Source organism: Phalacrocorax aristotelis, chromosome 2 (assembly GCF_949628215.1).
Source record: "Phalacrocorax aristotelis chromosome 2, bGulAri2.1, whole genome shotgun sequence".
NCBI lineage: Eukaryota > Metazoa > Chordata > Aves > Suliformes > Phalacrocoracidae > Phalacrocorax > Phalacrocorax aristotelis.
Genome location: NC_134277.1, coordinates 2,706,378 through 2,722,703, shown reverse-complemented (window position 1 = coordinate 2,722,703; position 16,326 = coordinate 2,706,378).

Genomic DNA, 16,326 nt, shown 5'->3' with positions numbered 1-16,326 from the left:
TATCAATGTCTTCTTGAAGAAGCCAGTCTGTGCTCTCTGGTGTTGAAAAAAATACTCACAGTAAGTCATATTTCGAAGATATTGTGTCCTTCCCTCCCCTCCAAAGTAAGAATACTCTGTTCCTTCTTTCAGCTTGCCCCAAAATGCTCCTTCATGTTCATGAAGCTGTTCAACACGAGAAATCCATTTTCAGGCAATACATTTTCAGTCATTGATAGTTGTTAGCTGTGCCCTCCGATATAATTCTGCAACTGCAAGCATGTTGGATATATTAGAAGAAAAGTGACGTTGCTTCTCTACTTACAAAGAAATCGAGGGTAGAATTTAGGTCACTGATTAACACACCCAAAAATTCAGTGTTTAGTTTTCTGTTACTAAATGAGAGCTGAAGGATCCAAGGTCAGTGGAGATCTAGTCAATAAAATAAGATACCTATACTTGGTCAGCTGAACGACTCTTCAGATTTCACAAATCTGCCTAGGACTTCATTCAGCTGCTCTAAAATAAGCGTTTAATGCCATTATAGCTATGGCTTCAGCATGGTATGGTATGGATATCCTGATCTAGAAGGGAATGGGTCTCCTCTACACTCTATTTCATATTTCAAATGAAGAGGTTTTAGGTGCCTATGTTAAGGCAACAGAACCAGGTCCTAAATCTCCTAAATCTGTCATATAAAAACCTGGGTATAGGCACTGAATATAGGTGTCTAGGTCTGTGAAATCAAACCTACCTTGACAATTCAATGCCAAGTGGCTGAGATCAGTATTTAGACTTTTCATGCTTTAGGACTGACTTCAGGAAAGCTTTTCTCATTTGTGTACTCTGACCACCTCCTGCCCTCCACATAGGTTAATTTCTTCAGGCTTTTGCAGGCAGAGTCCTTGCTTGCCTTGAAGTTCTTAGATAAGCTACGCTTTTCCATCTCTTGCATCCCAATTTACATTTTGTCGTTCTTAGAGAATAAAACCTAATAATAACAACATGTAAAAAAAGCTCAGCATTGCTTGTGATTCATTCCCCTGTGAAAATGCAATGAAAGCCAAGTCCTAGCGAATCAAGTCTGGTAGCCACAGTTTATTCGGGGTGCTGGACCTGCAGCTGAACTGATCTGCAGTCCTTTGAGCTTCAGCTTCCAGCTGACCTTCTCGTTGCTTGAAGGGTCTTGGGCTCTTTACTGTCAACAGATTCAGTTGTTGGGATCAAGCACTTTCACTGCTTATATCAAATCATCACTCATTTTCTAGGTCTTTCAGTATCTTCCTCTTCCCCCTCTTCCCCCCCCAAATGTCTTTGGACCCTAAGGCAATTAAGTCTCTCAATATATCTATTTGTTTCCCTGTCCTCCCCAAAATATGAACATTAATTTTCCCAACATGCCAGAAACACTTATGGACCTTCTATATACCACTGTTTTTTTAAGATCCGTATAAAGCACCCATTGTGAAAACATCTGTGTCACTATACACAGATGAACAATAATTAGAATAATCGTAGCTTGGTCATATGGAGGTCTAAGCCATTATTAAACACACAAGAACCAGAGGGAAAAAATACCCAGGCCAAAATAAACAGATAAATAAAAATGCAGAGTTAATGAGGCAGGGAAAGCTGACATTGTGAAAGAGAGAAAAAGCTGCCTGGGAAGATTTTCACCATGTACCTGAAAGGGTCACGTATTACCATAGGATCTCACAATCAAATCTTTCATCAATTTATCACACCACACAGTGCAGGTCAAGGAAGCTGTCATCAGTCATCATTTATGAAGGAAAGAAGTGGGTCGGTGGGATCCTAAGGGCTACATTCACACTCCAGGCATATGGTTCAGTTGTAGTGATGATAGCGTTTAAAGTCAAAAAAGCAAGGCACGGTTTGAAACACGTACTGTTCAGGGCTGGCAAACTCCATTCCTTCTTTAGAGGTAATGGAGAGAAGTAGCCATGGTGCTGGTGAAGAGGTGTGGAGTCTCCCCTTTCACCTGAAATACCTTACCCTGCACCCCATCCGCTAGCTGTATTCATTTTGGGCCAGAGCTACAGTCCATGTGACGCTTCTACTTTGACTGTGCTGAAGCTACCCTGTGGTGGCCTGCCCAGAATTGTTTATGGTGGTATCTGATTGCCCTAACAGAGTCAAAAATGTGACAGATGCCTTCTTCTTGGCTCCCAGTGGGATGCAGGCAATAAGGTGGTTGTGGCAGAAGGGGTAACACCAAAGAAATAGCAGGCACTTATGCCTGCACTCACCATCTCCCAGTAGTCACAGGATGCCTTACTGAGAAAGGACTGGACTCCAATCTGGTGTTAAATCCACTAAAATGTTGGTGGATAGAAACATTAAAAATAAAAAATTAAACATCCATCTGTACTGTTTGATTGAAATTATATGGGAAGTATACATGCCTACACCTTTACCTGTATGTACAACCGTATGTGTATCATCTGTATCGTTATGCTGTGGGTCAAGGGCTGGGGAGAAATCCATGGGAAAACAACTTGAAATGTAAAACCACCTTTGCAGAGATCCAGGAATAGGGGCTGAAGCAGGGAACGAGGGCAAGGACAGCACTACAGCCACCAGAGCTTTCACAAACCTTTTGTACTGTAGAGTGGTCACGCAAGGGCAGTGGGATGGTTGGGATGGAAACGTTATGCTGTGGGAAATCATGTCAATGCACCTGGTTAACACATGGTTACTCACCGTGTCCAGAAACAGGGGCCTTTTACTGTTCATACTTCAGGTACGATTCGTGCTGGCTGTCCTGGCTCTTGATGACCTGGGATAGCAATGGGAACAGATTTGCCCACCATCTGGTGCAAAGCAGTGTCCTACTCCAGGTAGGAAATGCAAAGCACAAGAATTGTGTAGGTGTTGTTTGTGTTTGTGTGAGTGTTTCTGCCTGTGCTGATCTGTGTGGCCAGCCATATATGTGTACATGTAGGTATGTGTTTGTGTGCCTACTGAAAATACACGCTCAGGTTCATCACTGTCCAGAGCTGGGGCTGTGGAGCTCATTTCTGCTGAGCTACCAGATTTGAATACCTCTAACAAACAGGAAATCTTGTGCTGAAATTCTTTTGCTTTACCTTTTTTTTTTTTAATTAAAAATGCCCTTTTTTCTTTTTTAAAGAGATATGCTTTATTTTTATTTCTCTAAAAAATCCTTGTCTTCAGTGGAGGGCTTATGCATACCTGTGGACAATATGAAAGGAAGTTTTTCTTTAAGGATTCTCTTTGGTCCTTTATTGCAATAACTTCTATTCTAGTTCATCTCTGATTTCCCTTCTCTCTTCCTCTGTTTTAGCATTCCTCGAGGGTATGGATTAAATGAGATCTTGTTTGCAGGTATTGGCAGAAAAGAATGGTTAAGCACAGTTAAATGCTTTTAATTTTTAGTAAAGGAGGGTCTATGGGGCTTCATCAGCAAAGAGAATGCATTAAACTGCAGTTTGAATAAAGACACTTGATATGTATGCCGTGATTAACAACATGGAAGTCCTGAGACCAGAAAATTACAGTGTTCAGGGTAGGGAACACAACCCCAAAATGTACAAGTCTGATCCTGTGAAAAACTGTTAAGAGGAGAAGTTGTCAGAATTGTCCTTTATTGTAGTTTAAAGGTCCTTAATTCCCACTGATTTCAGTACTTGAGTGAATCACCACTCTAAGGGAATTATACCTGAAAAAAAGTCATACATAAAGACGTCTGTCATACCCAATTCGACTTATGTTTAAAAAACAAGGTCTACATATTTATAGAATCTGAGTGCTGTTGTTTACAATAAATACTCATGAACCTCTCAATTTTCTCACAATGAGAAATCTGTTTGTCCATGCTTCGGAAGAAAGAGGCATGGAGTTTTTCCAACACCTGAGGTTCCTCTACTTGAGTATGAGGTTTCTCAGCACTAGAAAGGACAAGTAAAACTTTGCAGGTGCTACCGCCGGTCCTTAGTAAAATAAAATAAACCTGTGGGAATTTTTATGGAGTGGGAATGTAGGCAAAGCTAACCAGCAGCAATTCCACGCAGCCTCCAATTTGGAAGGTGGCTAGCAGCAGCAAACAGAAGGCGGTGGGAGGTAGAAGAGATGAGAACATAATTTACCCGTGTACTTCATCCTGTCTTCTCTCATTTAAGTTAAAACAGAGGTCGAGTGTTGAGAGGCTAGTCACTTATATTGTTATAAATTGGAACCATCTCCACTAAGGAGCAGGATTTTTGTGTTCTTTTTACATTGCTGTGCTATATATACTCAAGCAAAATGTGTGCGAAGTGCTGCTGTCTAGCCACGCCTATTCAGGAGTAAACAAGGTGTGATCCCACCTGGCATCCTCTGCATCAAAGTGATTTGTACAATTTTGCCATGAGATAAATGTGGCCAGCATGATGCAGGCTATCACTGAATTGTGAGCAACTCGGTGTTGTAGAGGGTTAAGCCTGCACGGGGAAATACGCCACAGAGGAGCCAAACTCATGCTCACGTTTAGCTTTCTCAGTAACTTCATCGTGTATCCTTTGCCTAAAACACATCAAATTCACACAGACTTAATGAGACAAGCAGGCCCATGAGATTCACTTCAGAGACATGTTACAATATTTTCCAAAGGGGGAGGAGAAACGTATAATTACTTCAATAGAACTAATACAGATTCAATAAGCAAAATGCTGACAATTACTTAACCAAGAATCTGGAGAAGTTAGCAAAAAAGACACTGGCAATTATCTAATCATAATGTCTGGAGGAGCTACTTATTAGGATATCAACAATTATTTAACCACATCATCTGGAGAATCCAGTAAATTTGAGCTCTTTTGGGTATATAAATGCAGTTTCTGGAGATCCGGTAAAAGAAAAAAAAAAAGGACAGTAACAGTTATTTAATTACAGTGTCTGGAATATCAACACAACTGGCAAATTAGCTTCAGGATTTGGAGAAGCAAGCAAGAAATACCATCCCCCAGATGTCCCTGGAGCGTGTATACCCTTTAATGTAGAACCAAACGTGAGCAGAGCCCTCTGCTCCCCACGGTTACTGGCAGAATTTTTGCTCTGTCTGCAAAAAGAGGGGGTTTTGATTGAGGCACATGTAACAGAACCAAATAAACATGGGTTTTAGGACTGTTCATGTATCATAAGGTCCCAGGTAAGTCTCTGAAAATTGCTTTTTTTCTGTTTTTATATCTGCACATTGGTTATAAAAGTACAGAAGGGTACTGTGGTTGCTCTAATGATCTAGTTGCTGACCTGGGACTTCAGAGACACAAGGTCAATACCCTGCTCTGTGAGGTTGTTTCTGGGTCATTGTGGCCAAGTCACACAAACTGTCTATGCCTTCATTCTGCTGAGGAATTATGACAGTGCTGTCTTGCCTTGCAGATCAAGTTAATTAAGAGCATGAGAGATGTGAAGTGCACTGCAATGGAAATCTGAGAGATATCCAAGACTGACTGGAAGATGGCAGCGGTCCAAGACAAAATGGATCCCAAAACAGTATTAAAATTGCATCAGCAATACTTTGGGCTGAATAATATAAAAAACTGCCAAAAAAATGTAAAAGATTTCCACTAGGAACTTATCTTTATTTCAGTGGAAAGAGGTTCTCATTTTATATGGCTTCTGTATCATAGCCAGGCTTAAATTCCGAGCAAAGGGGTGCAAATATGAGCAGATGAGCACCCTGAGCCAGATGTGCTGACTTGCACTTATTAAATATGAAGAATTTTGTATATCGTGTGGTTAAAAAAAAGACAGAGGACTCAGATTATGGATTAAATATCCCAGCTCCCTTTGAGAGTTGCTGGGAAATGAAGGTAAACAGTTCAAAGCAAGAGAGATTTAACTCATAAATGCTTAATTCACCAAAATCAGGTTGCACCTATATTTGGAGGTTGTTCAAATCCCCTTACTGGGAATGTTTCCATGTGGAAAGATCCACAAGGCATTTCCATTCCTGGTGCAGGAGGTACGTACCACAGCCTATGTCCTGGCAGCACCCCTTGGTCCAGTGACCTTCTCATCCAAAAGTTGCTGTGAAGTTTGCAGTAGTGGTCTCCTTTATCTCAGCCATAGTCCCTGATCCATTGCATGTCTTTATAACAGGTTGTTTGTTGCAAAAACAGCTGCCAGGGAGAGATGGCCGATGTACTTCCTTGCACACCTCACACTCCTGCCCTCTTTTAGCACTGCGCCCAGGGCAACAGGCAACGTGAGTATGGAGGGGTTCCTCCCTCCTCTGCCTGTGAGGGTATGAAACCCACATCTATAATCTTAACATCTTTTTTTTTTTTACACAAAAGATGGCCCTTCTACTCCTTGAAAGAACAAGGTAAAGTTCATTATTTTGAGCAAGAAATACTGCCCATCTTCCCAAGCTCAGTGACCTCCAGTTACAGAAACCTCTTGTGAAGTTGTGCTCTAAGCCCATAGACTTTCCACTTTCTTGAAGAATGTTTCAGCTTTTGTTCTGTTTGGTGTAGGGAAGGATGACTTGCTCTTTGAAAGGCAGGAAGGGCCCCATATACATGCCATGAGAGAGGAGACAGATAGTTATTAAATAGGTAAATAAGTACTTAAATCCTGGAAGGACAGCATGTAAGTCTCTTTCCTGTGCGTTGTCTACTCTTTGCTGTTTCTATAACTCTTCTGATAATCTTACTCCGAGGCTACTTGGAGCGCTACTGACCTTCCCTGGCCAGCATTAGTACAGGAGTAATAATAGTGTCATGCTAATGGGAGATAGCAGACTTGGAACCAGCCGTGGTGGAAACTCAGCGGGACTTTCTCTGAAGCAAAGAGAAGTCATACAAAAAGAGACACTGTCTCCTTTGCATGCCAAGACATCCTTCCCCTCTGGCTCCACCACCACCACTTTGGCAATTCACCAGCAAAGGAGCAGGATGAGCTCTGCAGACAGGGCGGCTAACTCAAAATGAGCCTAGGATTTGCTTCGTTACTGTTTGACTCTGTCCTGTGCACCCTTCTCCTTCCCCCCTCCTGCCTTTCAGTCAGACTGCTGTCTTCTCTGGCCCACAGCACACAAAGACAGTATCCTCCAGCGATGAGTGCTGTGCTCTGTTCCCTCTCTTCTCTCTCTGCCACTTAGCACAGTGCTTCTCTGTCAGACACTATTGCTCCCAGATTAAAACAATATATGACAAAATGATACCCGCTGACTATTGACACTGGCAATTATATAAGAATTAAATGGGCTGTATGTTTTGGACGAGCTTCAAAGGCTTGTGGGATTCCCACACATGCTCAGAAAGCTGTGGGGTCCTTTTTAGTTCTCAGACATATGGCCATTTCCAAGCCTGCTATTTCCTATTAACATGAAACTATTATTACCCACTTACTAAATGCTTCCTGTCACTATCCAGCCAGGAAAGAGAGCGTCCAAGATAACAGCATCAGAAACCCCAAGAAAGGGGGCTGGCAGATGGGTCTGTTTCCTAAGGAGCTGTGTCCAGCAAGATTTATCTGACTTTCCGTTCCCCTGCCGGTGGGTGTGGTTGAAAGGGTGATGTAATTTCTGTCAGCACCGGCTGTTGAGTGAAGCATCTGTCATAACAAGTGTGTGAACTTCTTGCACCGGCCCAAGGTATTGCACATGCCATGGGAAAAGCTCCTACTCATTAACAGGCAAGCCTTAAACCTGCCGCAATCCTCAGACTCCCTCTTGGCTCTTCCTTAGTGAATTATTTTGCAGTGCTAACCCTGAATGCACTTAGACTGCTGCACTGGTGTTGGTGGAGAAAAAAGCTTGTAAGGATTGTCTTTCCGATAACTTTAAGACACAAAGGGCTATGTAGGTATTTTTATATTACGTCCCTCACTCCAGCCATTTAATATCTCAGAGGCATTTTAAGGAATGGTGTGGAAGGTAAGAAAAATGTTATTCCCTTCTCTAAAGGTGAACTGAAGCCTGGATTTTCTGCTGTATTCAGATTTTTAGGTCTCATGAAACTGGTGTGTGAAGCCAGTTAAGGATGAAGATCGAAGAGGACAGCACTTTGTGTTTCTCTGCTTTTGTAAAGAAACTAACAGGTCTTAGCCATTTTAATGTCTCTCCTATTAAGACAGGTTATTTACACGCATGCTTTTAGAAAATCTCGTCCTTAAGGATTTGCCTAAGAACGCGGTGAAACTGTATAACAAAGCAGGGCTTGAAGGCAATCCTTCAGCTTTTTCCCACAAGGGACCCTCATGCCTTGGAATAGGTGGAAGTATCCCTCCTTAAAAAAAAAAAAAATAAATACAAGAACAACAACAACAACAAAAAAAACCAAAATCCCAAAAGAAAAAATTAAAAATAATATAAAAAGAAGAAAAAAGAAAAAAGTAAAAAGAAAAAATAAAAGAAATACAGTAAAAGAAAAAGAAAAAGGAAAAAGAAATAGAAAAAAGAAATAGAAAAAGAAAAAAGAAAAAAGCAAAAGAAAAAGGACAATAAAAAGGAAAAAGAAATAGAAAAAAGAAATGGAAAAAGAAAAAGAAAAAAGAAGAAAAAGTAAAATAAAAAGGAAAAAAATAGAAAAAATAAATAGAAAAAGAAAAAAGAAAAAAGAAAGAAGGAAAAATTAAAAGAAAAATTAAAAGAAAAATTAAAAGAAAAATAAAAATTAAAAAGAAAAATCAAAAGAAAAAGAAAAAGAAAAAGGAAAAAAGAAAGAGAAAAAATAAAAATAAATAGAAATAGAAATAGAAACAAATAAAAATAAAACTAAAAAGAAAAAGAAAAAGAAAAACAATAAAGAAAAAGAAAAACGATAAAGAAAAAGAAAAACTATAAAGAAAAAAGAAAAAGAAAAAGAAGAAAATGTTTCTTTAATTCTGAGGGTTTTGGATTGAGGGGAGCCAGGCCAGAGCTACACAGCAGGGGTGCCAATACGAGCCTGGAGGACCCGCCGTGGTTTTGCTTCAGGCCCCTCATTACGGTTTCAGTGGTCTACGCTGGGTCTTTCTGCCCAAGGGCTGCCTGTGGCCAGGCTCCTTGGAGCACACTGTCCCAGCCCCTCCTGGGGCTCCCCCCGGGGAAGCAGGCAGCACCGAGCCAAAGAGCCTGGCTTTGCCCTCAGTGACTTCCCAGAGGCCGAGAGCCTCCCTCAAACAGCAGGGCTGAGACCAGCAGGCAAACACAGCGGCTCAGCTGGCGCTGGGCCTTTCTGCTGTTCTGAGCTTCTGTTCTCGGTCTCGTCTTCCCCCACGTGGACCGCGGGGATGACCCTGGATGTTGCCCATGGAGCTCCAAAGCCCGGTGTTTACCCGTCCTCCCTCAGGTCACAGTGCCTCGGTGGTACAAACGTAAATAAAACACAGCTGGCTGATGTGGAGAGCAAGAGGGAAGATAGAAATGTCATCACGGCGGTGCCTGTACAGAGGGTTACAGCACTGGGCAGAATGGTCTGTTTAATATCTCAGCCTCTGTGCAGACACGCAGCCTGTTCCTGAGGTTAACCAGCCAATGCATGACATAACCCTGCTATTACTGCTTCTGTTACAGGAAGGCCTTGGGTCTAGGTGAAATCGGGCTTTCCTTATGACACAGAGAGGGTGTCTGTGTGCAGGAGATGGTCTTCCCTGCACTCTCACCCCATCCCCAGCACCCCAAGAAAACTGGCAGAGAGACAAGGAGATGAACCCAGGGGAACCAAGGCCAACTGAGGAGGAATGACTAGCGCTTCCAGGCTTTGGACACACAGCAATACCTACCACACCAGGTCACAAAACCATCTTGAAAGAGCTTTTGGGAATCAGACCACAGTCCACCCTGCCTTGCCCTCCTGCCCCTGGGACCTCTACCAGCACTGCCAGTACTCCACCTATCTCACCCTCTGAGCAGATTTTAATTAAAAGGCAGGAACCGATTTGGGTGGGGAGAGCCCCCTTGCCATTTATTCAACAGTTATCTCTCATTCGAGTGGCAATTGTCTTCGGTCTATGTGATCTATAACAAAGCCTCATTCTTCCTGGGTGGGCTTGACTCTTAAAGGGATACATTCCCAAAGGGGATTTTAGTTACATGATGGCTGAAATCCAACACATTTTGCTTTGAAATTGTACCCAGTTGTATATATATCATACAGCTCTTGCTAACAATATGTATCTCCACATGCCGAACAAATAATTAAAAATAATACAATATTGCTATAAAAAGTGTTATTTTAACAAAAAGTCAAGATTCTCAAAAAAAATGAATAACTGTTTTCTATAGGATCCTATGAAAAATGCAGCTGAAAAAATCACATTTAAAAAATGTGAAATCTTCATTGGTTTAACCCCATGGTAACTCAAGAGTAAATCATCAATAGTAGCAATCACATCCAGGTCAAAAAAAGAGTTGGCTTTTACATGGCAACATCTAAGCAGTAAATACGACTGCAATTAGTACTTTTAGTCAAATACTGCCTGGTGAACCTCATTTTCCCAGAAATCACTAGTAATTCATTAACAAGAAGTTGCTACCCTCTTCCACTGCTCCTGTGCCTGTCGACACAGCAAAAATTTCTGCGCAGTGAAAACACTTTTAAACCTTTTAATAGGATCACAATATCAGAGAGTCTATAAGTTTGGCAGGGACTGCTGGAGACCATCTAGTCCAAACTCACTTTTCAAAGCAGTGTCACCTACAGCAGATTGCCCAGAGTAGAGTCCAGATGAGTTTTGAACCCCTGCAAGGATGGAGATGCCACAACCTCTCTGGGTAACTTGTGTTCAACAACTATCACAGTAAAAAACTCTTTTTTTCTTGCGTTCAAATAGAGTTTTGTGTATTTAAACACCTAAAATTGTTTCGTTCTCTTTGTGTACGTGGTAAATCAGGTGTGGGTTAGTTTTTTTCATTGCCAGGTGGTTGGTGCAATTGAGTTTGGGCTTGCTGGTGAGACAGCAATGAGGTATTAGAATAGACATCAGATTCCTACCTCAAGTATTTCTGTATGAAGGAGAAGACTGAGGAAGAGGGGGCTGAACTGAATCCTGCTGAATTTTATGGAAATATTTCAAAAAGGTTTGGAGAAAATTCTCAATCATGAAGTGTTTTTGCATGTTTATACTTGGAGACAAGTATATTGCTCACTCTAGGCAATGAAATCTTAATGTTTCATTAGCCTTCTGATAAATGCTGTTAATGATACTCATAACCATATCCTATAGAAAGAACTCCACCCACTCATTCTTCTTAGTATAAACACTGCAATAATACAGCTCCTTTTTTTGCCTTGTAAAGGAACAAAAGACTCGAAAAGACCTGGTCAGGCTTTGAGACTATTGCAGGCAGGGACATGTTACTAACTCCTTAGTCCAATTTAGTGTGGCCATAATATCCCAAAGGGTATTGGGATCCCTAGTTCAGGAAGGGCAGGGAGCTGCTGGAGCAAGGCCAGCGCAGAGCTGCCAAGGGGATCAGGGGCTGGAGCATCTCCCTTGTGAGGAAAGGCTGAGAGACCTGGGCTTGTTCAGCCCGGAGAAGAGAAGCCTGAGGGGGGATCTCATCAGTGCTTATAAATATCTGAAGGGTGGGTGTCAGGGGGATGGGGCCGGGCTCTTTTCAGCGGTGCCCAACGCCAGGCCAAGGGGCCACGGGCACAAGCTGGAACACGGGAAGTTCCACCTGAACATGAGGACAAACCCCTTCCCTGTGCGGGTGCCAGAGCAGGGGCACAGGCTGCCCAGAGAGGCTGTGGGGTCCCTTCCCTGGAGACATTCACCCCCTGCCTGGACGCGGCCCTGTGCCCCTGCTCTGGGGGTGCCTGCTCAAGCAGGGGGTGGGACGGGGTGAGCTCCAGAGGGCCCTTCCAACTCCCATAACTCTGTGAGCCTGTGATTTTCCCCCCATTGATATCAGAGGGAACCCCTCCCTGACTTCAAGCTCTGGGTGGTTGTATTAGTGCCACTGCTCTCTCTTGGGTTTTTTTCCTCCAGTTGCATTTCTGCACATCAATTTAGGCCCCTCTGAGCCTGCAGTCTATTGACTTACATAAACGAACCCAGCCCAAATTCTTTGTTGTAGCCACTTGACTCACTAGGGCAAGTACACGCTTTCCTTATTTCCTCAACTTCCCAGTCACAATCCACTGGGTCACATTGTGCTCCCAGCTCAAAGGGAGGAGATAATCTCCTCTCTGGGGTTGGAAGAAGAGCTTCTGTGCCTGAAAGGTGATATTTTCACCCAGCCTTTAGCAATTAATCTAATAAAAAGGTAATGCATTGTGCCACACTTAGCCTCATTGTCTAAAGTTTGTCCATATCAAATGGAAAGAAGCAGGCGAATGTGGAGTATAATCTGTTCCTACATATTGGAGGCAGGTAAGATGAACTCACCTTCACCATAACCCCTGTCTCTCTTTTATGATCATAAAAGGAGTGAATGGAGATCTAGTTAATGAAGTCTAAAGAGACATTCATCTTCTTCAGAGGATGTCCAGGTATGATCAGATGAATGACTCTCTCGACTCCTCTGACTGCATCACCACTGTCTTACCATGGGAGCTTGGTCATTCATGTCACATAGATGCCTCTGTCTGAAGACAGATATCTGAGGTGCTGTGGGAGATCTGAAATATTCATATATGGATCATAGATATGGCACTGGACCTGTAGGAGACCAGTACTAATCAGGACTGGAAGCTGAGCCAGAAGGGGTACACTTAATTAAGCTACTATAGGTATATGTGTTAAACCAACTGCTGAATCCCACCCCTATGGTGCCACATTTTGTTTGTTTTATTAAAAGAAGCCTAAAAAATTGAAGAAATGTACCATAGCTGGTGCTGCAGGTAATAGGGTGTTGTTTTTAATTAAATGGATATATGCAGTTTGTAAAGCGAGAGAGAGAGCTTTAGGTGTTCATGTGCATGAGAGTGTCTAATGACCCACTCCGCTTCTCTCGATTCTAGTTTTTCTTCACTTAGTTACGTTTTGCACCTTCTCAATCTCTGCATTCAGTGACACCCACCGATTCCCAATGGGACCTGTCAAATGCCAGTATATGAAGCTTGAACTCAGCTGATTAGCCACTGACGGAAATCAGAAGTAGATGTTCTCTCCTAAGCCTTCCTGAACTCCCTTGGAGCCCTTACATTTTTTTGATTGTTTGTGAAAAGGTGACTGTTTATTCTCACTATGTTTTTCTTCCCTCTTTTTGTTCATCTGGTTTTATACAGATGTAAAATGCAGCTCTTCTGTCGAAATTAGACTGAGTATGAAAACCCACAAACCCAATTATCTGGAAATGGCCCAAGCCTGTTCCAGTCTATTACAATCTATTGGGAGACAAGTGCTGGCAAGTTTATTCCAGATACATCATCAAATTAATGGCCATGAGAGGCCTTTCTTGAAGCAAAAGAGGAGGGGGTGAAAGTTATAGATGCAGACAGGATATAAATAATATAACTGTAGCAGAAAACAAACCACCATTTGTTGTTAGTTACTGTCTTTCAGCTTGAAAGTGACAAAAAACAAACAAAAGAAATTTGTTATGTACATTGAGGTTGGAGGAGTGTAGGAACCATGCAGCTCTTGAGAACATTCAAGGAAAAGGGCCTTTGCCAAGTATACTACTGCCATAAATCTGTATTTCTGCCTGATGTTTGCTTATTATATCAGAGATTTTGTTGACAGAGCGGGGAAATTCAGGGAGATGAGCAACAGAAAATGTAAAAAGAAAAATAAATAATAAAAGCAACCTTTCTTTCTTTTTACTTAAAATTAATGAAGGGTGAAACCATCCCCAAACTGAAAGGGTGGGACTCAACAGGAAGCCAAGATACTCCCTCTACCCCAGACAAGGCGCCAAGAAAGTTATATCCAGCAACCTTAGGGTGTGGCTTTCCAAAGTAGCTGGAGAGTGAAATGCTTCTCACCTAACTTTAGCCACCTAGAATTAAAACATCTCCAATAGATAGTCCCCAATCACCTCCAGGAGACGCTTCATTACTGACATAATTACAAAACTGGGCTGCTCGTCAGAGGTGCCTGTGTTTCTCCATTGACAAAATGGAAGTCTATATTCCTAGTTTAGATTAGATACATAAAACTTAGGTGATCAAAGTTAGGCAAGGAGAATCTCACCTTAACTGAGTGGCAGGCAACACTTCCATGGGTACTTTTGAAAGGTACCTAAGTAAAGCATACCTGGGCTTTGCTCTCCTCATTTAAATGCCAAAATTTGAAAACCCCATGCATCACCACGAGCGGAGACTCTCACTAGATTCGTCACCAGATGAATACCTTGTATTGTGAACAGTCCCTTGAGCCCAGTGTGGTTACCACTTTACAAGCGTAAGCTGCCTTCAGACTGAAACACAAGTATTTATTTACTCAGGGTAAGATAAGTCTGTATCAAAGTTTCTGTACCTACCCCTTGATTTTCGAAAAGTGCAGAGCATTTGGTAACTCTGCATCCACTGGGGACAGCTGAACAGCAGCACATTCAATGTAGCTTAGTTCAACTTCACTGCCTACAAGTGAGTCGGCCACACGTCCACCGCTGTCAGTAGACATGAAGGGTGAGACCCTAGGTGCCAGTAGCTGTCTCAGATGTCATGGGACCTCTACATTTGGGCAACTGGGTCACACTCCCAGTCAATGAAGCTAATATATCTTAGGGAGCAATTTGTCTCATCACCATCTGTACTGATCTGATTAATCTCTCCCACAGCTCCACTGGCTCTATTAATGAGAGGTTGACTGAGTCACCCATACATAGATGTTTCATGGGATTTGAGATGCCCTATGGTATCTGAGACTGGCTTTCAGAGCCGACAGATATAACACAAGGCCTGCAAAGCAACCATACCATTCTGGAGGAGGACCTAAAGGTCATTTGGGTTTCAACCATTTGAAGGGTTCCAAATGGCATCGGGTGCTTGTTTGCGAGTCATTTGTTAGAGGTATAGATCTCCATCAGTTATAACGGGACCGAGATATCTGTGCCTTATGAAAATGAATGTACTGCAGACTGAAGATATCTGTACTGCAGGGTAAGATGCAGAAGCCCACCCACAGACATCTGATGCCATTTTAGATGTCCCCAGTTCTTCTGATTTTCTCACATGTAGATATGACAAAAAGTCTACAGAAGATTCATGTTGTTTTGCAGCAGGAGACTCTACAGTGACTAAATGATGCTAAAAACATATGATTAGGCAAATGAAATACCCCCATAAAGTGTATTCATCTAGAGATGAATAACAACTTAGGAGTCTAGGCTTTAAGCCAAACCAGCTTCCCTGTGTAATTTAAAATAACTCTGTTTCAACAACCTGGAAAATCAGGATTCAAAACCTCAAAGAAAAAAAAAAAAGAAAAAAAAAGAGAGAGAGAGATTTGGGGAACAGGGAGATGACTGCTGGTCCTTTGCTTATTGCACAAGGGAAAAACCCATTACACCGGTGACTTTTCATTTAATCTTGGGTTAAGAATAATAAAATAAAGAATTAATGAGAGATTGGGAAGGGGGTGGTGGAAATATTTTCTCTGTAACAGTGCTGAAGACACAGAAGTTCTTGGGTGGTGGATGGAGAGAGTATTTGCCATATTTGTGAGGCCACTACTCAGAAAAATCACACCATGTAGATCTTGCCATTTAACCTTGCTGGAGAAGAAAAGTGCATAATAAATACAAATCTGGTATTATTCAGGGCTTCTGTGACCTAAAATGCAAAAAAATGTGAAGGAAAAAAATTATGAAAATGTTTTATACACATTTGGGAAAAAATCACATGTTCATTTTAGTTCAGCCCTAAGAGACAGAGACAGGGCTCTTGTTCTTTTCTAAATTAGTTTGATCAGGTTTAACGGCCTAGTTACAAAACACTTTGAAGCAGAAGGGAGTAAGTGAGGGTAGAAGATAATTCATCTGTTTCAAGATATGTTCACTCTGAAGCAGAGAATAAAGTTAAGACTTAGCTCTTGTGTCACCAAACAACCAAACAACACCCTGTGCAGTCAGGGCAAAGCTGAGTAAAACTCCGCTTACGTTCCTGGCATAACATTTGGATTTTACTCTTGTGTAACCAAGACCAGAATTGACTGTGTTTTCTCTCAGGAATCACGTCTAGAAAAGTCTTGGAAAACTCAGGACTGATTCAAATTAGTTGCTGGTCACATTGGATAAAGAAAAACAATAAGTAAAGCTCTGGATGAGGAAGGGAGGTGCTTAACCAAAAGAGTTATATGCAGCACGGTATGTTTCTATCAGAGCGCTAGGCAGGCGTCCCCTGTAAGAGACCTGCTGGGTTTTTGGTAAGTAGGGATGACTGGAAGTCCCTGTGGAAATGCTGATTTAGGGCGATGCCAAGTCCTCAAAGAAGAAAACTTTTA